A 24,534-nucleotide genomic window follows, 5' to 3' on the forward strand; every position below is an offset into this window, starting at 1 on the left:
AACATCCAAATCATGACAGATGACCCTGCGCACCAACTGTAGAAACTGTTGTTGGGTGACAGGGGCCTCTCCACGCCTGCACCCAGAGGGTCATGAGCCCTGTCCCTTGAGACAGTTCCACCTGAGGGTGGTGCAGGACCAGCAGAGGAGGCAGCTCCATGTTGGGTCCCAGTCATGCTGGGACCTGGTGCCATGGCCAGATGAGGCAGGACAGGTGGATCCATTGGGATCTGCCTACCCAAATGTGCTATGATGTTGAGGTTTTTCAAAGTGCACTGGTTAATCTTGAACAAAACATTTCAACATTATTAATAACAGCATGCATGGGTGTTACAATGAACCCAGAATGATAGAATTGGAAAAACTGCATGGCAAACAGAACACATGCATACATGGAATAACAGTCATAGGTTCATAGGTTCATAGGTTCATACTAGGCTATCTGCCCGAGGGCATTTGCAAGCCTAGCCCATCGTTTTGTGGCTTACGCCACCCCTTAAGTATGGGGAACTATACCCGTTATTTTGCTGTGCCTCTGTCGAGCAGTGACACTGAGGTAATCCCTGGGGTATATCTGCGATCTCCCATCCATTGGTCAAGATTTCTCTTGAACAAGGCCAGCGAGGTGCTCTGCCTCACATGTACCGGGATTTTGTTCCACAGCATAGGGAGTCTTTGGGTGATGAATCTATCCCTCCAGCACGTCCTATTAATAGCCGTGTCGAGGTTTAAGTCTCCCGCCCTTGTGAATCTGATGGATCTAGATTTTTTGAGGTGAAGCATATTCATCAAATCTGGGTTTGACATGGCCTTGTATGTTAGGCAAAGGTCACCTCTGAGCAAGCGGTGGCGACTGAATAGAGCTGGAGTTCTTTCAGTCGGGCAGCATAAGACAGATGTTGAGACCCTTTATCCTTTTGGTGAGGAACTTTTGTGGCCTCTCCAGCTGCTGCAAGTGTTGGGTCAGATACATTCCGAATGGGGCATTGTACTCAATCATTGGTCTGATGAGTGATGAGTAAAGGGAGACTATGACCTCCCTTGATCTAGATGAGAATCCCTTCATGATAAGGTGGGCAATGTAGAAGGTCTTCCTAACTACTTTAGCTACATGGGTGTCGAATGACAGACTACTATCAACCTGGGTCCCCAGGTCCCTGATAACTTCTTCTGTGCTCAGTGGATTGCCACCTATTTGGTAGCTAGGGGTAACCTTGTTTTTCCCGAAGGGTATGACTATGCATTTTTGGCATTTAACTTTAGGCCGTGGCTCTGGCACCAGTTATCTGTTTCTGTGAGACCCTTCTGAAGGATATCTGTGTCAGATGTGTTTTCTACTATGGCCCAGTTTGCAGTCATCTGCAAACTTTGTCAGCCATAACCCTTCTGTGTTTGCTTGTACTTGGAAAAGTAGATGCCAAACAAGAGTGGGCCCAGGACTGAGCCCTGTGGGACACCACTTGTGACAGGCTTTGAGTCTGACATGGCGCCAGCAACTCTGACTCTGTGGGTTCTGTCACTCAGCCAGTTTGCAACCCATCTTGTGATGTATGGGTTAACATTTAAGCTGATGAGTTTTTCAATGATACCCGAGTGGGGTATTGTATCGAAGGCCTTAGCCAGATCAAGGTAGGCTGTATGGACTGCCTTTCCCTCATCAATGGCTTTGGTGACTGTTTCGAAGAAGTCAACCAAGTTTAAAAGGCATGATCTTCCTTTGACAAAGCCAAACTGGGTTGGATCCAAAGTCTGCAAATTCCCAATGTCTTTATTTATGAGGTCCATTATGATCCTCTCCATGGCTTTGCAGATAAGGCTTGTCAAGCTAATGGGCGGTAATTTCCAGGGTCGGTGGAGGCACCGCCTTTGTGAAGTGGGACCACAGTTGCCGTGCGCCACTCCCTGGGTACGTATCCAGAGGTAAGACTTTGATTAAACAGCTGTCCTAGCTGTGGGTTTAATTCCTCATTGAGTTCGTGGAGCACACAGCCGGGGACACCATCAGGTCCCATGGATGCTGTGTTTTTGCTTTGGAGAGAGCAGTTCTCACTGGGGCGTTGGAGATGTTTGGGGGGCTGCAATCGTTTGGTGTAGATATCTCTCCTTTGGGGGGGGAGTTTGCACTGAACCTGTCAGCCAGTATGTTGGTAATGTCTGTAGGATCAGTAATCTTCACATCATTTTGAACTAGTTCTGAGCATATCTGGGAGTTTCCTCCCAGGTTTCTAACATAGCTAAAGAAGGCCTTATGATTGTCTTTTGAGTCTTTAGCTATTTTTCTCTCGAAATTTGCTTTGGATGATTTTATGAGGGCTCTTAGTTTTTACTTATAGTGATCAAGGGTGTCTTACCTTTTAAGGATTTTGCTCTATCTTGTAGTAGCTTCCTCCTTTTGTTGTAGAGTTTGTTTATGGCTGGGGTCCACCAGACTGGACGCTTGCCTTTGGTACAAAGAGTCTTTGTTTTGCTTGGGATTGCCTTATCCATGCAGTCCTGCAGGTGCTGGTAGAAGGCATTTGTAAGTGATTCAGCGGCTTGCGTACTGTTTTCCGCCAGCTCGGGGCCTTAAAGGAGACCACACTAGTCTTTAGAAGTGTGAAGTCGGCTTTTGAGAAGTTCTTTACTGTGGTCTTTTTATTTCAGGTGGGGTGGGATGAGGACCTCCAGCGAGATTAGTTTGTGATCTGATCTCACCAGTGAGGGGTGTACTTCTGGTGTTGAACATTGTGCTCCCATGTTCGTGATGATGAGATCAAGTATGTTATCTCCTCTTGTGGGGATGGTGACTAGTTGTTCCATGGCATTTGAGTTTATGAATTCCAGGAACTTTTGGGCTAGGGTGTTTGGGCTTGAGTAGTGTTCCCAGTCTATATTAGGGTAATTGAAGTCACCTAGTATGATGGTGTTTGGTGATACATTTATCTCCTCTAGTGTTTTCAGGAAGGCCATGTGAGGTTCCTGAGTTTGTGAGGGTGGCCTGTAACATGCTGCAATTTGCAGAGCAGTCTTGCCTATGGTTAATTGCACCTGGATGGTCTCCGATGCATCGTGCGTTGCCACCAGTCGTGAGGTGTGGGTGTCCTTGATGAATATGGATACCCCCCCTCCTTTCTTGGTATTGTCCGGATTTTGGGGCCAGAACGCATGATATGAGGTAAAACCTGACAGCGCTGGGGTGCTCTCAGGAGCCTTGAACCAGGTTTCTGTCACAGCACAGACATCGATGTTCTCCATACTGAGAAGGGCCTCGAGTGCGTGCATTTTGAGATTTAGACTTCTGGCATTGAGCAGCATTACCCTTAGTTTTTTCCTTTTTGTGTTCTAGGGTGGTAGGTTTAGAATTTGAGCCTTGCCTAAAAGGCACTATGGGGTGGCAAGAGCCTTTGCCAATATCCGGAATCCCAGGGGTGACAGGTGCAAGCCGTCCCTTGCGAAGCAGCGTGGCTTGTCCAGCATGTCATCCCAGGCAGACAGACACTGGATCCCCTTTGAATGACACCAGTGTTTAAGCCAATTGTTAAAGCTGATCATCTTATCTCTGTATTGTGGCATCATTCTTGGTGAAGGTAGGATACTGCTCAAGGTCAGGGTCATACCTGCCTGGGCTACATAATCAGAGAGCTCCTCAATGTCTCTTTTCATGTAGTCCAAGGAGGTACTACATCATTATTGTAACAGCATGCCATTACACAGTACCTGGCATGCCAGAAACAGTTACGGCAACAGGCCACCAACAATGGAATTTGAACAAGGTATGTTAATAGGCAACCATTTAAATATATGAATAATAATAGAACATAAGTCCACCTGTGAGCCCTGTGGAGAAAATATCTGTTAACACTACCTGACTGTTTCTACAAATACTTAGGATTACTTTTGTGTAACTACAAACACATCTTCGTACCAGTCCCTGAATTAAAACCGTGGTCTGTGTGTGCAAAACGTAATAACATATATCAATTTCTTATCACACTGAGCTACTGGGGCACTGCTGTTTGTGGCTTGACTGATTTGTGCCTAAAACTCCCTTGATAACACAGTCTAACCTTGTAATATAAGTGAAGTGTCACAAATGACTGTAGTGACAGTTGAACATACATGCCTGAGATTCATGCATAATAGATAGTCAGTGAACTGTGTATTGATACTTTGAATGCAGGTGTACACATTTAACCCCTAGTGGATGTGAATATGTGTGATCTGTACAGACCATGGCAGGGTGCTGGGGTGCATACCTGACCCATATACATTTTCACATCATATATTTGCAGTCTCCACCTATTAAAGTCTCATACTTGCCTGCATCAGCATACCTACATTCAGGAATACATGTAGCTGAAATGCAAAGGTTAATACAAGACAATGCTGCAGGGAACACAGTCTAATACATTACACATTACTATTCAAGGTTCATATCTTAGTACAGATCATATAAAAATTTTTCTTGTATCTTGTTGTACAGCTCCACATCTACAGTTTGGCATAGCAGCTGCTTAGCAGACAAACGTCAGTGACTTCATGCTCTCATAGCCATATTTGTTGCGTAGCACCTGTACACTTGTATTTCTTCAACAACAGACCAGATTAAACACAATAGCTGGTGTGAATAAACCATATTTAAGGTGACATGACACAGTGCTTTATTACATTCAGACATCTAAATTCAGTTGTACTGCATATCCTGTAGATGATGAATGTGTGTCAGTTATAACTTTCAAAGTAGCAAGCAACAGTATACTTTATTGACAGATTCATTCCTACACAGTATTACTACAGTATTGCCTTCCTTTCATCAATAGTAGCCTGTTTGCTGCCTTCATCTGTATTACACAGTACCTGGCATTAGTCACTTATATTAATGTTGGTCCAACAACACTTTATTCAGTACACTCAGAACATAGTTTACCTAATAGCAGTAGATAATTACACTTTCTTATTTATTGGACTATATATATTGCAAGTTATATCTGTACTCACCACATTGTTGATACAACCTCACCAGTCATTCAGCATGGGCCTCGATGTTACGTGCCCTCTCCTCTGCAGCTGTGGGGGGAAAACACAGCATTATACATACCTGTCTCTCTGGCATTTATACTATAATTTGATAAAGCAACCCATCAAATACTTACAAACTTCTGGGGCATGCTAGCCCCAAGCATCTTGGATCCATTGGGCCAAGGAAGCCCCATTCCTCCATTTCAGTTCATTGTAATGGTGATGGATGTGCTTACAAGTGTGGGGGTTGCCAGTGGCATTGGTGAGCTCATGTGCCAGACAGTCCAAGACCTCAGATTTGTATTGTGAGCCCTGGTATTGGCCCTGCAGCAGTCTGTCATCATGGTTCTTAACAATGCATCCAGCCATGTCCCTGAACTCCAGTATGCCCCAGCGCTGCACCCGAAGGGGCGCTCCCTCTCCTGCACCTGTCATAGTTCCTACAGGGATCAGACTCTAACAGGTTCTGACTGTATTCCTGCCAGTGCAGTTTAAATAAGACCATATTCCCACCCTTTGCCATCACTGGACCATTTTTGAAAATGCTGAGCAGGTATTTGTACCTGCTAAGCTGAGTTGAGCAGTGCTTAAAGTGGTAAATGCTGAGCAGTGCTTAGCAGTGCATAAATCCATTTAGCTGAGCTGAATACAGCTTAGATATATACAACAGTATTGCAACTTATTGTTCATTAATGTTACTTCATTGTTAGGTGCATCTATTTTATTATAGCCCCTAAACCTATGCATTTCACTGCATTATCTGTTCCTGTAACTTTAATGTATTGGTCACTTGTGTGTAACTAGGGCTTTTATATTTGGGTCTCCACTGCAAATGGTCCTCTGGTCAAACTGGACCACCACAGTTAACATATTTTAATGTATACAAAACAAGTAAAAAAACATTCACAACATTTCTCTATCACCTGTAAAAAGCTGAATGGTCAAGATTCAACACTTGCACCTAATGTACAAGCCCCCTAACCATTCAGCCAGTGAGGATCTGCTGTTAAACTGCTGTATATACCTCTTATTTTCATTTAAGCATTGCTGAGCACCGCACCATACCATGTAAACCTACGCAGCTATGCTTAAACTTGACCTTTTCAACAAACATTAAAAGCATCCGGTTTCTATTTTTAGGTGTCTGGTACGTGTTCCTTGCAAATGTCAATAACTTCACTGGTAAATAAAATTAACATTAATATAAAAATGCTTTCCAATGTAAAAGCTGAATGGCCTGTCTTGGTATTTGAACTGTGCATCTACTGCACACAAAGCCATGACTCTAACCTTTCATCTAGCTCGGCTGTAAAAATTTTAGCTATCATTTCTCTATAACATCTTCATACCTTTAAGTACTGCTGAGCAAAGCGCCGCACCACACAAACCTACTCAGCTATGCTTAAACTTTAAAGAAATAAATATAAAAAAAAAATGTATCCATTATTTACACATTAAACATTACAATTCAATGTATTATATAAGTGTCCGAGGACACTTTTTTATTGTTTTACTGCTGTACGGCAACTTCACTATCCAGGGGGTGTGTTACGGATACTGTAACACATCCCCTACATGACATTACTTCATTTTCAGGTCAGCCTTTCAACTGTACAGATTTTCACACAATGTCCACATTTGTGCCTCATATTTTTGGTCCATTTTTCATACATTCATTTCTCTGGCAAATCACTGGTCTATTCATTACAGACTGCAGTTAGTAAATAATGACAGGCATTTGAGTTTCAGGTGACATACTCTTCATAAATTCCATGCTAAAGCAAAACCTGTCATTCTATCTGTTTTCTAAGTTTGTAAGGGCAATATTTAACAGCTGTCCCTATTTTTGGGCTTTTGTTCCACTTTTAATAATGGTTTTGTACAGAATTCTTTCTCTAAGAGGTTGAGAGGTATGCGTCCGCAGACACTTTTCTTTATTGTAAAGTGATGTACGGCTCTTTCACAATGCAGGCGGTGTGTTACAGAATTTGTAACACACCCCCTGCATAACATTTTCTTGCCATTCAGCTTTTAAGTGTCTGAGGACACTTTCTTTATTTATATTTATTGTAAAGTGCAGTACAGCACTTTCACAGTGCAGGGTGTGTGTTACAGTACCTGTCACACACCCATGGCATTACATCCCCTTCCCATTAATCATTTCAGTGTCTGCGGACACTGTTTTCTATTGTAAAGTGCCGTATGGCACTGTGACAGTGCAGTGGTTGTGTTACAGATTTGCAAGCACTACTGGAACACGCTCCTTGCACTAATTCAGTACCCATATACATGGCACTGTCTCAGTAGCACGCCTTCATTGATATGCAAGGTGCGCTGCCAAGAGGGGGATGCAGACACAGACACCATCCACTCCGTGTAGGAATAACGCTACTCCTACATGGAGTTTATTAAATCTGGGGGTACTAGTTTCAGTCTGAGCAGTACCTACAGTTAAGCTATCTATATGGCACCAGTGAGGGCTAGAATTATGTGTGGTTATGGATAGCTGATGCCATTAGTGGTGTAATTTTTGAATGATAATTCTTTTGTGCTGGTTTACACATGTTCCCCAAATTCATTTTATGAATCCATTTTTTTCTTTTTTATTGATATGTTAATTTCTGTGTACACTCTATTCTGTTAATGTTGCAGTTTCTTCTGATTACTATAACTGTATCTCAGGTAAAGAAAAAAAAATAACTTTTAGACAAGATGAATAAAGTCGAACAAACAGAGCTTTCAAGTCTTTCTGCTCAAGTAAATATTTACAGGCATGCTTATTTTGTGTTGCGTTTGTACAGGTATAAAGAAAACACAATGTGCACATTTGTCAAATTAAATGTTAATATAATTGTGTCTTTTTGCAATACATATTTGCCTTATATTTTGTCTGTTTTCTGACTGTATGGTGCATAAGTACTGTGCCTTAAAGCAGAATTCTACATTATACATTGCATTCCCTCCCTTTAAGCTTTGAGGTTTATATATGAAATATAGATAGTAACAACTGTAGTATGCTATGCTATGCTATTGTAATGCATACAGTTACCCAATTTTCGATCTTGCATCACATTCAGATAATGTATATATATGAAATTATGTACAGCACCTGTAGATATCAGTTTTAGCTACTTAACAACCTATGTAGGTCAAAAAAGGTTATCATGCCCTTGTACCACATTGTACAGATAATTTCCCTTGCACCATACCACCTGCATGTCTGTGTCTCTCACAGGATTAATTTGTTTGATGACCACAACTTCTTGAAGATGTGTTTCTCATGTGGCTTTTGGAATATAATACCTGTTCCTAGCTGAACAGAAGTTAGACAGTACTTTTTATTTTATTTATTTAGTGACATTTGATTACCAAGAAAGTCCATCTGGGTAGGAGGCCCAGGGAGAAAAACATCCTAAGTATTACAAAACATTTTAAGAATAATAATTTTGCAGTCTTTAAAAATAATACAAAAAACAAATGCAGTTTAAACAATTATACCAAATTAGACATAATATGAAAACATTGTTAAGAACAGATGCAAGGTATATGGCAATGATTTAACAGAAAAAAATTAGCCAGTTTATAGAAAAATTAACGGTAAGTCAGTATAACAGAAACAGGAACTATAATACAAAGTTAAAAAAGCAAGCTTATGGTATATTTAGAGAGAAAGCTGGGGGAGAGAAATTGACAGAAGTAAGAAAGTGAGTGAAGAAGGGAGAGTTAGGAGATGTGAGGTATGAAGAGGTCTTTGTTCACATTTAAGGAAATACTTTATCCTGGTATTGAGCAAGAACAGAACCAGTTTTTGTCTAGGAAGTCTTTCAGAGTGGTTTTGAGAGATAGGAGGGAGGGTATTGACTAGCTGGATATAGATAAGGAGTTCAAAACCTTAGCAACATGATGTGAGTACAAACAATGCCCAGCCATTTTGATAGGTTTGTTGCTAGACAGGAGTTTTTGGTCACTGGATCATAATGAGCTCTGACTGTCGATGATGGCTGCTTTGACATTTAGCATGTGCTTCAGCAACAACACTGATAAAGTATACAACTTCCTCTTCGTTGTCCTCTCTGTCAATAAGTCAGAAGACAACATTTCTGTATTGAAACAAAGACGAATAACAGCTTCACTTTAGAGCTGGCAATATGTTGTTTCACTATGCATGTATTGGCCTGTATATTTTCATTTGCTTGCCCATTTGATTGCAGGTATCATAGACTGACTACAATATACTGAAATCTCAAATTGTGTGAAAATAAGCAAATTTTCTGACTTACAAATTGTCGGCCATTGTCAATAATAAGGATATGTGACATTATTTGACATAAAATAGTTGTTTTAAGAAGTATAATGACTGAATTTCTTGCTATGTCATGTAACTTTATACCTCTGGATTCTTTGAATAATAGTCAATTCAACTGAATTATTTTTTACCCTTAAACTAGAATAAATCTTCAGCTAATGTGCTGTATGACCTTTCTGTTATTAAATGAAGTAGCAAAGTATCTTTAACATTGCTTTTGTGAAACATATTGCACGTCACACTTTTGACATTATTTTAATTTGATGAGGCATACAAAGCCAGAACATTATTTCACATTCTCTGTGTCAGCACTTAAGTAAATGTGCTCCAATGATTCCATATAATATTTTGTTATGTAGCTGATTTGATACAATCACTTTGTTGGATTTGGACAGCAGTCCTTGAGAAAAAAAAAAATTTCTCACAGATAGTGTAGTTCATTTTTATAGGAAATGAAAATGTTCCTTTTCATATGGCCATTCTGACACTATCATCATTTTCATAATTATCACTGGAATTTCAGGTTTTCTGTTCTAACAAAATCTTTAGTCTTTCTTCATCTGACATCTTTGTATAGTCTATAAATGAAAAACTGATTTATTAGTTACGAAAAATGTTTAGAAATGGATTGTGGTCAGTTTCAACACAAACATTTTTGCCACTATATATATATATATATATATATATATATATATATATATATATATATATATATATATATAATATATATATATATATGGTTCTAGGTTAGAAGATCGACAGCCAACATCACCGACAACGGATTAGCGGGCGCCAGATGATCGACACTCGGAAGACCGACGCTATGGATGAAAACGCCGACGCCAGGGATAGTGACTTGGAAAGAAGGCTGTGTGAGTATGCGGTGGTGACGGACGTTAGGGTGCGAGTAAGGTAAGTGTGGATAGTGACAGTCTGTGGGGATAGGGGTGGGTTAAGTGAGTTAGGGTTAGGGCGCGGGTTAGGTAAGTGTGTGGTAGTGGTATTTTTTGGGTTAGGGGTGGGTTAAGTGAGTTAGGGTTAGGGCGCGGGTTAGCTGAGTGTGCGATAGTGACGGACCTTAGGGTAAGGGTTTGGGTTAGGGTTGTACATAGTTGTGTGTGTGAGGTTTAGTGTGGGTTTGTGAGGATTTTGGTGTGCTTGTGTTCTGTGTGTGGTTTTTGGATAAGGGGATGTGTTTTGTTAGTTAATTGTTGTTATTGTGGTGTGTGCAGTGTATGGGGTTTCGTGTTTGTGGACCGTCGGTTACTTGTTTGTCGGGCATGTGAGGTGTCGTGTTTATGGTTTGTCGATAATGTGGTGTCGATGTTTCTGTTGTCGGTGAAAGTGGCTGTCGATCTTATGACCTAGAACCATATATATATATATATATATATATATATATATATATATATATATATATATTCATTGATTCTGTCATGTCTCGGAGCAATAGCCTAAAGCTCTTTCCCTAAGGGAGCATATTATGTCTTGAAATCAGTCACTGATCTGGAGTCTGAGGCAGTAGGTTAATTCTGACACATTAGAAGCACTCAGACTCCCAAATGGCTAGCATTGGTCTGCAATGCTACTGCTTTTGTCATATTATAATAACATATTATAGATCATTTAGTCACACGTTTCTGTAAAACTGAAAAAGTTTGTTCTTTTGATAACTTCCAGTGCCATAGCATGCCCTTTCTGAGCAACATTCTTAGTGACTTTGCTCATTGCTAAAAATGAGAAAAGAATGTGTGTGAGTGTGCGTATTACACCATAGCCAAGAATCTTGACACTGAATGCCTACACAATGCACGCTCCATCTGAACTGTACTCACTTTTTCAGGCAAATGCTGAATGTCTTGACTAGGCAGAGCAAATCCAGTGAATCTAATGCTTGTCACAAACATAAATGGCATTTGGACATATTCAGTTTTAGGCAGTCTTTTCTGGGAAGATCTAAGTAGTCAAATGTAAATTATTCATAGAGATACACGATTACTTAAACTCAGGGAATCCTCAGTTCTCAGAATTGTTTTGCGTACAGATGAATGCTGTTATAAGATCACAGTCATGTAAACTGTATTACACTTGTATTGGGTGTTTCCTCCTTTTAGCAATATCATATGATCATGTAGATAATTTATATGGGAGGGCAGGTCAAAATTATCAGTAGAGAGTAAGGTAAGGATTGCCTCTGAAATAATTTATTTAACTGACTTTACCATGGCTTTAGTGTGTGTGTATGTTTTTTTCTTAGAGTTTGCTTCATTGAATATGTTCTTGGTTTGCTTTCAATGTCTCACAGTGGCTCCACTGATTTTATTTCCCGGTCTAACTGGAATTAAACCCCCTTTTCAGTAGTATCCAGGGAAGGAAAGCTCAGCAGTTACATATACAAAATTATGATGGCAATGTGCAAAACATCTATTAAAGCAAAAACATTTATAAGGATATAAGAGAGATGTATCAAGAGTCAGATGACAACATGACTGATTTTCTCAGAAAATGGATCCCTAAAGTTTTGAATCCTCCTGAAGTATTTTCACATGGAAATGAGAGAGCACACAGATCTCTATCCAATCATTCGAAGAAAATGAGGGCTCCACCAAGAACCATCACAGTTAAATTAATTTCTAGTACTGACAAGGATCTTGCATTAAAATCAGCATGGACAAATCTACCACCTAAGCTTGGGGAAAGATCAGTTAGAATGGATAATGACTACTCCAGTAAAGTTATAAAAAGAAGAAAGCAATACCTTCCTATTATCAAAGAATTAAACATTAATGTTCAACTCCTCTTTCCAGCTAGATTGAAATATTCTTTCAAGATGGTCCTAAACTTTAACTCATATCATGAATCACTTTCATATTTACAAGCCAAAAAAAAAAAAAACAAAATTATATCTTCTTCTGAACCTATGGACTGGGTTTGTATGAGCCTCAAAAGACAAAAAGAATGATCCACATGGAAAATTGCTGGAGTTACCAAAAAACTAAATGTCAAGTGAAGTGAACTGTAAAATGAAACCATTACTTTTTTAAGTAGTTGTCTTAAAGATGACAACTTGGTATAAGTGGTTACTGCCTACAGTCAACTGGTTTTATTTATAATAACTTTCTTATTATTCATATAACTGAAATGCATAGGACATACGTAAAGATGAGATTTTACTGGCTATTGTTACTTATTGTGTTTTAAAGCAAGTGCACTTTTATTTATTTTTATTTTACATTTGTTGACCGGGATAGTCCGACTGGATGCATGTCCATTTTCAGCGGAGGCCCAGGGAGAAAAGCTCCAAGGGTAAGCAGATACAGCATTACATAATACCAGCATTACATATTACAAACAGATTATTTACAGAGATTACATAAGTAAGCAAGTTAGACAAGTTCCACAGGTTAAAGTTAGTCCTGAGCACAAGTCAGGATTAAATTAAATTACACAGTAAACTGGTTAACAGATTTTTACACATTCAAGTTAGCCAGGCTTGATACATTGACATACTAAGTTAAGTGACAAATGTTGTTTGAGTCTAGTTTTAAATTGACCTAAGGTGGAAAGTAAGGTAATATCAGCTGGAAGTGAGTTCCAGGATCTACTTACAGAGTTTGCAAAGAGAGAATCACCGGCTGTGTTATTAATTTTGCTAGTCTGAATTAGTAGTTTGTTAGAGGATCAAAGCGGTCTAGGATTGTTATAGGGGGTGATAATATTTTTAAATGTAGGAGTATTGTCCGGATTATAGAGGATTTTATAGGCCATAATCAGTTGGTTATACTGGATTAGGCTAGGTAGTTCAAGCCAACCAAGCTGATTTAGATTGATGCAATGATGTGTCCTAAAAGGCAGCCCAGTGGCAAACCTGGCAATGTGGTTGTAGCAAATTGAGAGTTTGTTAAGGACAGTCTTGTTCAAATTCGAGAGTAGAGAGGATGCATACAGAATGGTTGAAAGAAGGTGAGAGCGAGCTATGACAATTTTAGCTGGAGGGGTTAGGAAGGCTTTTATTCTGTAAAGTGACCCTAGTTTTTTATTGATGGTTTTGATAGTTTGGTTAACATGTAGGTCAAATTTGAGATTATTGTCTATGATGACACCTAATAGTTTTGTAGATGGGTCAGGGGAGATTATTGTGCCATCATTTGATTTTATGGTAAAGGTGAAAGTGGTAGACCTATGTGTTGGTGAAAATAACAGAATTTTAGTTTTTTTGGGATTTAGGATCAGACGATGTTCAGAAAGCCAGTTTTCTATTGTATTAAAGGTGGTCTAGGTAGCTGACCATAACTCTACTGGAGATGTGGCTGAGCAAATAAGAGTAGAGTCATCAGCATATTGGATACAGCTGACTTTTGGGATGACAGTATAAAGGTCATTAATGAAGATGGAGAACAGCAAGGGCCCTAGTATAGAGCCTTGTGGTACTCCGAGGGTGTTAGGTAGAAGGTTAGAGAGTTTGTTCTGCCAGAGGACAGCCTGCTGTCGACCATTCAGGTAGGATTGAAACCACTGGAGGGCTCCAGTATCTAGACAGAATGTTTGCAGGGTGTGGATTAACAGTTGGTGATCAACCATATCGAATGCCTTGGAAAGATCCAAAAAGAGGGCTGAGGATATATAATTATTGTTGCGATTATGGTTTATGGTGCTAGTAAAGGCTAGGAGGGCTGAAGTAGTGCTGTGATGAGGAAGGAAGCCATGCTGAGTGTCTGCCATAATGCGATTTTGGATTAGGTGGTGCATGAATTGTCTATGAATACATTTTTCCATAATCTTTGCAAGTGGAGGGAGTATAGCTATTGGCCTATAATTGGAGAATTCAGTAGAGCTGCCTCCTTTGTGAAGTGGGATTACATAGGATATTTTCCAGATGGTGGGAATTTTAGCTTCTACTATGGTTTGATTGATTAGTATTGAGACGGGGTAAGCAATAGCATCAGCTGATTTTTGTAGGTACTCGGCAGGGAGTTGATCAGCAGAAAGTGTAGTGGGTTTTAATTTTTTGATCAAGGTACGGATAAGTGAAGCGGCGACTGGTTGGAAGCTGAACGCAAGTAGGTTTCTAGGGGTGCTACTTTCAGGACCAGGGGAGCTAGGAGGTAGTTGGCTAGCTAGGGCTTGACTTGTCTCAGTAAAGAATTGGTTAAAACTATCAGAAACATCTTCAGGGGTTTTATCAATAGTAGCAGCAGGGATTGGGGTTGAAGTTTGTTCAGGATGTAGTAGATTATTTAAACCTGCCCAAAACTTCTGAGGGTTATTTTGATTTACTGTCTGTAAATTACAGTAGTATTGTTTTTTGTCTTGTAAAATTGATTTTTTGGTTTCGTTCCTGGATTGCCTGTATTTAATGTGATCTTGAGGGTCTTTAGAAGAATGCCATAAAGCCCATGCTTTGTTTCTAAGGGTAATTTTGAGTTTAGACTCTATAGAAAGCCATGGTGCAGTTTTTGCCTTGGTTCTGTTTGAACGAACAGGTGCATGCAAATCAAGGATCTCAAGGAATTTGTTGTTAAAGTATGCTACTGCTTCCTCTAAGGGGAGGTGTTTTAGAATAGACCAATTACATGAGTTTAGTTCTTGTTGGAATTTGGCAGGGCCAACATTTTTATTGTTTCTAACCTTTCTGAGTAAGGGTTGTTGGGAATTAATGGTTTTGTGCTTAATTACATATGTGAGAAGGTGATCGCTTAGGCCATTAAGGAGGGCACCAGAGGTGTACAGTTGGGGGTGACTGTTTATGAGTACCCAGTCAAGTATACTTTCTTTTTGGTTGGGTTTACCTATCCTGGTAGGGGTGGATATGATTTGTGTAAATGCATGCAGGTTAATATGGGTGGTTGGGGATTCTAAGGAACAGGTGCCCCAGTCTATGTTAAAGTCTCCAAGTAGTAGGGTTTCTTGGGGGTAGTGACATGATAACCAGTGCAGGATATCTTCAAATGTAGATATATTGTTACCTGGGGGAATGTACATACAGATGATATTAATGCATTTATTTTTATTAAGTTGCAATTTGGTGGCAAGAATCTCAGAGTTATTAATCTGAGAAGGTTGTATTACATCTATGGTGACATTCAACTCAGATTTATAGAGTACAGCTACCCCACCCCCCTTCCTCGAAGCACGATCCAGCCTGTGTATGTTGTACCCAGGTGGTAATACTTCATTGTCTTTAGTGTTAGGTTTTAACCAGGTTTCAGATAAACAGAGAATCTCAGGGGAGTGGACATCCAGAAGTGCATGCAATTCATGTACCTTGTTATTAATGCTTCTAATATTGAGATGACAGACTAGGAGAGAGTTAGTTGGCCTATAAATTGTAGGTTTGTAGCTTAGATTACAAGTAGAGGGGGTATATGTATCTGAAGTGAGTGGGCCAGGGTTGGGGTGAATATCACCACCAACTATTAGGTTGAGTCTATACTTGGTGATGAACTTCAGGAATTTGTTTATTAGTTTGTGGTAGTGTTTGGATCTAGAGCTAATGTGCTTGGGGTTGAGATGTTGATAGACTGAACAAGATGTTGGATAGGATCTGGTACTGTAAGTATGGTTGAAGGTGGAAGGATTTACAGCTGGGGTGATAGTATGGCCTTTTGGGACCTGAAATCCCGTAAGAAACTGGTTTTCATACAAGGTAAGGAGATATGGTGTGAACAAGAGGGGTGTGAACAAGAGGGGTAGTAAAGAGGAGTATATCATTATATGTGATTCAGCTAGTGAGTGAAGGAACTGTTTTACCTGGTGATGCAACACCAGAAGATAGAGTGGTGAGGTAAAGGTACTGGAAGGGGGATGGGAGAATGCCAGATGAAAGCTAATAGGTGCTATTAAATGTAGGTAGTAGAATAGGGGTGGGTGGAATTATCCCAGATGAAAGCAGATAGGATCTAGAAAGTGGGGGAGTGGCTATAGTACTATAAATTTAGAGGTACTGGGGGCGGGAGGAAATTGGGGGCAGGGAGGGGAGCGAAGAGAGCCCGAGCATGTAGCGAGGGCGAACGTAGCAGGGCTATTGCAGTTTACAAGGTTTCCTAAGGTGTCCTAAAGCTATAAGGTAAGTATTACAGCTCTAATGTAAGAGTCAATTTACTGCAGTTACAGGGGAAGGAGGCAACCACTGGAGGCTGACCAATATGGTGACCTGCTTAATTACAAAGCACTGTAAGTGAAAGCTTAACAAATGCTTTTTGTGTAACCTACTCTGTTTAAATGTTTTTTATATCTTATATTTGCTCCTCTCACTTATTGACTATATGTTTCTGTTCTCAAATAATTTTATCTACTTCACTATTTATACTTTCTTAATTATAAATGCTTGCATTCAGATGAGGTTCTGCTGTGTTTGCATCCTGGTCATTTGCCTAACATCTTAGGTTTTTTTTCACATTGCAGTACTTAATATGGTGGCACCTTTTACTAGGTTTCAGGTATAAGCCCTCATTTAGGTTCATAGGTTATGTGCAAGACCAGTTGCCCTTGCAGGTTATTTTAAGCCTAGCCATTTTTCCCTTTTGTGCTTGAAATAACCTATCACATTTAGTTACAGATTAGCCTTACTCATCCCATGGTTGATAATTATATATTACACTTAATGAGAATGAGTGGGATCATAACACAGATAATGTGAAGGGAGCTATGCATGGGATAAAGTATTTAGAAGATGCCTTTATCCATTAGTTTGTAGGTCCATAGTTGTTTAGTAGGCTAACAACCACAAGGGCATTTTTAAGCCTAGCCATGCATCCCAAATCTCTGACATGTTCTGGTACCCTTGATAAGTGTAAGCACAGGCTTAGGAGATAAAATATTTACAAGCAGGTGCCTGGGAGGTGAACCATTTACAGGTTTCCTCTGTCCATTAGAGACAAAGATGCTGAACCAGGGATGAATTTTGATTTTCTGTTCCCCATCCAATTGTCCAAGTTACACTAGAATTGGGTTAGGGAGGATCTCTGCTTCACATGGATGAAAAGCCTGTTCCAGAGATTGGGTAATCTCTGTCAAAGTCAAAGTCAAAGTAAACTTTACTGTCATACAGATCAACACAGAGGAAAAAGTGTGTGTCACTGCACGAAATTTCGATGCTCGGGCCATTACTATAAGAATTATACTTTACAGAAGGAAGATTAATAATAATTTAAAAATACTGAAATAGAAATCAAAAATAAGATACTAAAAATAAACACAATAAAGTATAAAGTGTAAAGTGAGCTATGTAGATAACAATGACATATTGCACATAAATACTGTTTGTTTACCCATTTAGCAGGTTAGGCTATGGGTTTGTTGTTCAGCAGTCTGATAGCACATGGGAAGAAGCTGTTAGGGAATCCAGATGTCCTGCATCTAATGCTTCTGTAGCGCTTCCTTGTTGGCAGGAGTTTGAACTATCCATAGGCCGGATGATGTATATCCCTCAGTAGTTTTCAGACTCTGCCATAGCATCTGTTTGAATATATGTCCTGTAGGGACTGAAAGTTGGAGCCAATGATTTTTGTGGCTTGTTTAATGATCTTATCCAGTGCCTTCTGATCGGCTTGAGAGCAATTTCCATACCAGACAATTATGTTGTTTGTCAGTACGCTCTCAGTTGTGGCTCTGTAGAAGGTAAGTAGGACCTGTGGGGGGAGGTTAGCTCTACGAAGTCTCCTAAGGAAGTGGAGATGTTGTTGGGCTCTCTTTATAAGGTAGGAAGTGTTTGTGGCCCAACTGAGGAATTTGGTGCTATTAACTCTCTCCACTGTGGCACCATTGATGATGATAGGGGTGTGTGGCTTATTTACCTTCCTAAAATCGATGATGATTTCCTTGGTTTTCCCAACATTTAGTGCTAAGTTGTTGTCAGTGCACCAATGAACGAGTTGGGTCACCTCCTCCCTGTAGGCTCCCTCATCTTCCTTCTTGATAAGGCCGATTACTGTGGTGTCATCTGCAAATTTGATGACTCTGTTTGAATTATGCTTAGCTGTGCAGTCATGTGTTAGAACTGTGAAAAGAAGTGGACTGAGTACACAACCTTGTGGGACCCCGGTGTTTAGGGTGATGCTGTTTGTGTGATGTTTTCCAGCTCAAACTATTTGTGGCCTTTCAGTCAGGAAGTCGAGGATCCAGTTGCATATTTTGTTTTCTATGCCTAGATTACTCAGCTTAGATAGCAGTTGTTGTGGAATTACTGTATTGAAGGCAAAACTGAAGTCTATGAACAGCATGCATACATAACAGTCCTTATTTTCCAGGTGGTCCAAGGTGTGACGAAGTGTTAAGGCTATAGCATCCGAAGTAGAATGATTTGGCCTGTATGCAAATTGAAAAGGATCAAATGTAGCAGGTAGGCAGGATGTTATGTGATCCTTGATCATTTTTTTCAAAACACTTCATCACTACTGAGGTGAGTGCAATTGGCCGATAATCATTTAATGATGCTGGAGATGGTTTCTTGCCAGAGGGATAATGTTGGTGGTCTTGAAGCATTTGGGCACTTCTTCCTAGCTGAGAGATAGATGGAAAATGTCTGTGAAGACTGGTGCCAGCTGATCAGCATAGTTTTTAAGTAGCCTCCATGAGATCATATCTGGACCAGATGCTTTGCCTGGGTGAACCCTATGTAGGTTCCTGCGTACCTCTTCCAAGTTGAGGCATAGTGATGTGCCATCTGCATTGGTCGGTAGTCTCTTTGGTATGGTTCTATTTGATTCCTTGAATCTACTGAAGTAGATATTTAGCTTGTTTAAAACGTCTGGGTTATCATCACAACATGTGGATGGTGGCTTATAGTCTGTGATGTTTTGGATCCCTCTTCCAGCTGCTTGGGATCTTTCTGGTCAGTGAGGTGTCTCTGTATTTTCAGACTGTAGAACTGTTTTGCTACTCTCACACCTTTGTTCAAGTGGGCCCTGGCCTTTTTCAAAGCATCTCTGTCTCCAGCCTTAAAGGCAGAATTGCGCACTCTCAGTAATTCGTATACCTCACTGGTGAGAAACGGTTTTTGGTTAGCTCTAATGGTTACATCTTTCAGGATGGTGACATCTTTGACACATTTTGTGATGTATCCCACAACCGTTTCAGTATACTCATCCAAATTAATGTATTGGATTTGTGGTGGCAGCTTCTTTAAATAGATTCCACTCAGTGCATTCAAAGCAGTCTTGCAAAGCTGAGACAGCTGTTTCAGGCAAGATCCTTATTTGCTTCTTGAAAGGTTTTTCTCTTACTAGCATAGGTTTATAGGTGGGATATATACCTGTCTATCCAGCAAGTCCTATTTATATCACAGGTAACGTTTAAGTCTTTATTAGTCTAGGAAGAAGTCCTGGATTAAATTTTCTGTTTCCCATCCATAGATCTAAGTTGCACTTGAATATGAACAGGTGTGAACTTTGTTTGATGTGGACTGGGAGTCTGTTCCACTGAAGCGGTATCCTCTGTGAGATATACCTGTCCATACAAACCATTCTTTTGATCCTAAACTTAAGCATTCATCCTGCCATTTGACTTGCTGATGTGCAGTAAATTTATCAGTATTGCATCAGAAGATGCCTTATATGCCAGACACAGATTACCTGTTTAGCAATGTTTAAGATATGAGTACCACGTTTTGGCAAAGAGGATGGATTTCACTTCAGTTAAAGGTTTGGGTAGCAGCCTAGAAATCAGAGGGAGAACTTGTAAATTTATTTATATTTATTGTTGTTTATTCTTGTTCTGTTAGATTAATGATAGGTCAATGTTTATGGCCCCTTAATTTCTGCATAGGTGTTATGAAACTGATGTATGGTACTTGTGGTAGTAAGTTGGTGCTGTTCTTAGACATAATTAGTAACTAATAAAGGGGAAATTAAATGATTGCATTTGTAGTAGATATTCATAGTACATATTACATTTTTAACTGGAGTTATCTCTTTAATGCTTTATGCAGTAATAGATGTTTATTCAGATTAAAGGTGATTTCCTTTAATATAACATTAACCTGAAGTTAATAAATAGGAGAAAGGTGGTATGATTTAAGATTTTTATCCAAGTGTAATGCTAGTAATGTGCACAACATAGAGGATTATGATTGGGTTACTGATTATAACCTGCTTATTATGTGTTCAAGATATGGATGCCAAAAATTTCAACTTGAGGGCATTATTATAAGATGTCAATTTCATTTCAGTTTTAAATTTTCATCCAATAATAATGTGTTATCTTGTATTACTGATTTGCTTCTTATCTTGTTCTAGAAAGCTTTATAAAAGATAATAAAATCTCATTCCTCTTATTATATCTACAATGTTAACAAATGATTTTTAACTTTTTGAATTGTATAATAGTCTGGAAAAAAATTAAATGTAACATAAAATCTTTGGTAAAACAGGGCATGACTTAGTATTATGATCCTATAATTCTATATATAGTCTGTTAAGTCAGGCTTATCTATTCATTTTAGTTAGTATTAAGGAAGGTAATTAGTTTAGATCTCTAGACAGGACTAGGAACTTAGTATCCACGGAACAGAAGGTATCATTGCTTCTTTTACAATATGTTTAATGTTGCACTTTTTTTACTTTGCATTGTTATTTAATACTACTTCATTTTTGCCTATTGAATTAACAGTAAGATTTATTTTAAAGTTTTATACACTCTAGTTGAGACTTTTAATTAAATAAATAAAATCCTTTTTACAAAAATCTGTGAGAAAATTAAAGTTTCTTTTAATGAGAATGATTTCAACAATGCAAACAAAATAAGGTCCTTATTTAAATATAAATACACTAAATGTTATTATTTTACAGGAAACACATCTACTAGAAAATTATATAAAACTTCTAAGTAATAAAAATATGAAATATTAACTACCACCTCTTTAATAAGTCAGCAGTTATGCCAAAAGCCAAAAGTGTAATATATTTTCTCAGATCCTAAAGGAATGCTAACCCTAATTGTTTTAGAATTCAATAAAAAATATTTTTCATTGTTAATGCATAATGGTTTCCAAGGATTAGATAAAAAACAAAATGGAAAAAGGTCAAAACTAACACTGCAATCAGCCATTTAACAGAATAAATTAAATAAAAAATGCACTTTCATCTACATTCAAATATACACAGGCTTCATCAGTGTGATTGTGTCTGCCACTGATGCTGTTAAATGCAAAAAGACAACCAATCACAGACAATGCAGTGCACATGGCAGAGTGATGTCATGAACACTGGTTAGATGGGGATTATAGTATACTGTATAAATGAATAATATGTCGGTAAAATTCATTACAAAAAAAACTGCAAGATTAAAATTATAAATGCATTACTATAAATATTGTAATATTTTATTTTATTTATTTTTTTATTTTACATTTGTTGACCGGGATAGTCTGACTGGATGCATGTCTATTTTCAGTGGAGGCCCGGGGAGAAAAGCTTCAAGGGTAAGCAGATACAGCATTACATAATAACAGCATTACATATTACAAAACAGACTATAAATACATGAATAAGTATTAAAATCACAATGAAATAGAAGTCTGTGTTGTTGAACAGCTAAAGTACAATTTTCTAAAAGCATTCCACTAATAGTGTTTCTAAATACTTAAAATTAAATAATTAAATGAGTCAAATAAATTAGTCAAATAAAATAGATTGGTGCTGCCATAATTACACCACCACAGCTCTTTTCTTTAATACACAAGCAATGGAAATGCTATTATTGGGGTTTATATTATATAGTCGAAGTTTAAAAACTTCGAACCTCACATGAGCGAACTCATATGAGGGAAGTTCGAAACATCACCTATATAATAAAAAAAAAAAACTTACCTTAATGCTCTGAGCAGGGGGGCAAGTCCCCGTGCACCCCCCACACCCCCCTACTTAAATATACCAACTCCGGGAGCACACTTCAGTGCAGAAAGGGAACATTCCCCATTCTGCACATGAAAAGCCATTGACTTTCACCTTCAACTTTTCCGACGTTTGATCATATGATGTCGACCATCTATGATTCAATTATCGGAACCTTCGGTCATCTAATATAGACCCTATCATTGAAACCTGGTGCTGATGAAGCATTAATCCTTAGCTGTCAGTAGTAGATTGTCAACATTTCCACTAAAACTGGCAACTGTTGCCCTATCAATGATAAAAAATTTAAACTTTTTAAAATTGGGGGAGTCAATATTATGCCTGTATAATGCATTCATTTTCCTATGTTTAATGTCATATACATGCTCCCAAATTCTTTTTTTCAGCTTTCTAATTGTTGTCCCAATATAGAAAGTGGTGCAAGAACTGCATGTGGCAGGATAAACTATAAGAGAGGTATTGTAGTCACACCTCCTAGGACAATGGATAGTTCTAGCAAAATTATCCACTAAAACATAGGGACCTTTATTAATAAACCTGCAAAATTTGCAGGCTCCACATTTGTGTATTGATACATGTGCCTGTTTAACATATCTCAACTACCTGGCACTTTCAAAAGAGATTTCATATTCCTACCCTTGGACAGTTTTATACACTCTAGCTGACACTTTTAATTAAATACATAAAATCCTTTTTACAATAATATGTGCACAAATTACAATTTCTCTTAATGTGAATTGCTTGAACAGTGCAAACAAAACACAATCTGTATTTAAATATTTAAATGTAAATAAACTAAATATTTTTATTTTACAGGAAACACATATTCTAGAAAATTATATAAAACTTCTAAGTAACAAAATATGAAGTAATAAATACAGCCTCTTTTAAGAAGAAAAGAAGTGGAACAGTCTGTGATGACCATGCCCTGGCCCAGCAATCAAGGAGCCTCAATCCTCACCACTAATGCCAGGGAAGTTGTTTCCTAGATGAGGAAAGGATAACTAATGCACACAGTAAAGTGCAATTTCCCTTAAGTGCACACAGAGATGACAGTCTGAGGATGGTTGCTCCCTTGCTCACCAAGTCCCCAATAAGACTCCCCACTGGCGCAGATGTAGGGTCCAGGTCTCAGCCTAACTGGGCAAGCTAAAACTTCCAGTACCCTCTCTGTCCAACCAGTGCTTCATGTCCCTGCCAAGTAGCTGACACAACACACACACACACACACACACACACACACACACACACACACACACACACACACACACACACACACACACACACACACACACACTTTGAGATAAGTATTTATACACACACACACACTTTGAGATAAGTATTTATACAACTTCACAGACACTCCTGAGAAAGACTGACACAGATTCTCCAACTGTGCCCCTTTACCCAGACTGTACGGTAGTAATTACTGCCACTACCCAGTTAATAATATCAGCTACTAAAAGGCTCTTAAAGGGGTGTCCAGTTATTACTGTGCAATATTATTATCGAATGGTAGTATGACTAACAGTCAAGGCTTACTTTAGAGTGGCTTATTACAATAATCTCTATAAATATGCAATGTACTCTAGAGCTTACCTCTACACAAAGCAGCCACAGGTAGAAGGTTTTAAAAATATTTAATAATAAATAATTAAAACACAACACAAAACTACTACACCACAGAGATATCTAAGAGTTCAGAGATCACATAGAAACTTAAAATAATACAGTAGGACAGGTCTGATTTCAAAGAAAAATACCTAATTAATATTTACTAGCTTTAACTATTCCTACAAGAAATCACAGTGCTAAAACTTACATGTGAGCATAAGGCAGAGTGCTGATAAGTTGGATAATAAGATCAAAATGCTTCCAGTCTCTTGTCAGAAATAGTATTTAAACATTACTAACAAACATGTCTCTCTAAGGCCCTTCCCAAATTACATAATTTTTGACACTTAGGTTTTCCCAGTATTCATATTGCATCATCTTAACACCTGGTCTGAGTTCTCAGGCCACAAACTGCATTATTTAGAAATCTAACACCTGCTCAGAACTTACAATAATACAAGGCATTTCACATATACACGCTAGCAGAAACTAGAGCAATAAAGCACCTTCCACATTTAAATTCTAGTCATAAAAGTTAGCCTTAAAACAATGGGCATGAAACCTTCATCCAGCCACACTGGAACCGACATGCAAATCATTAAAGAGATTCATAAGATCTTTTCAACTTAAAAAGACACATTTGAAATACTTGGCTTGGTTTTCCTTACAGCAGATGGCAATGTTGCAACAATCTTGAAGTTCACATTTTACAGTGTTTTCTTACATTTAAAAACACAAGCCTGTATTTTATATTTATTTATACAG

This window comes from Protopterus annectens, chromosome 5.part0 (assembly GCF_019279795.1).
Source record: "Protopterus annectens isolate FY-2018-M chromosome 5.part0, PAN1.0, whole genome shotgun sequence".
Lineage (NCBI taxonomy): Eukaryota > Metazoa > Chordata > Ceratodontiformes > Protopteridae > Protopterus > Protopterus annectens.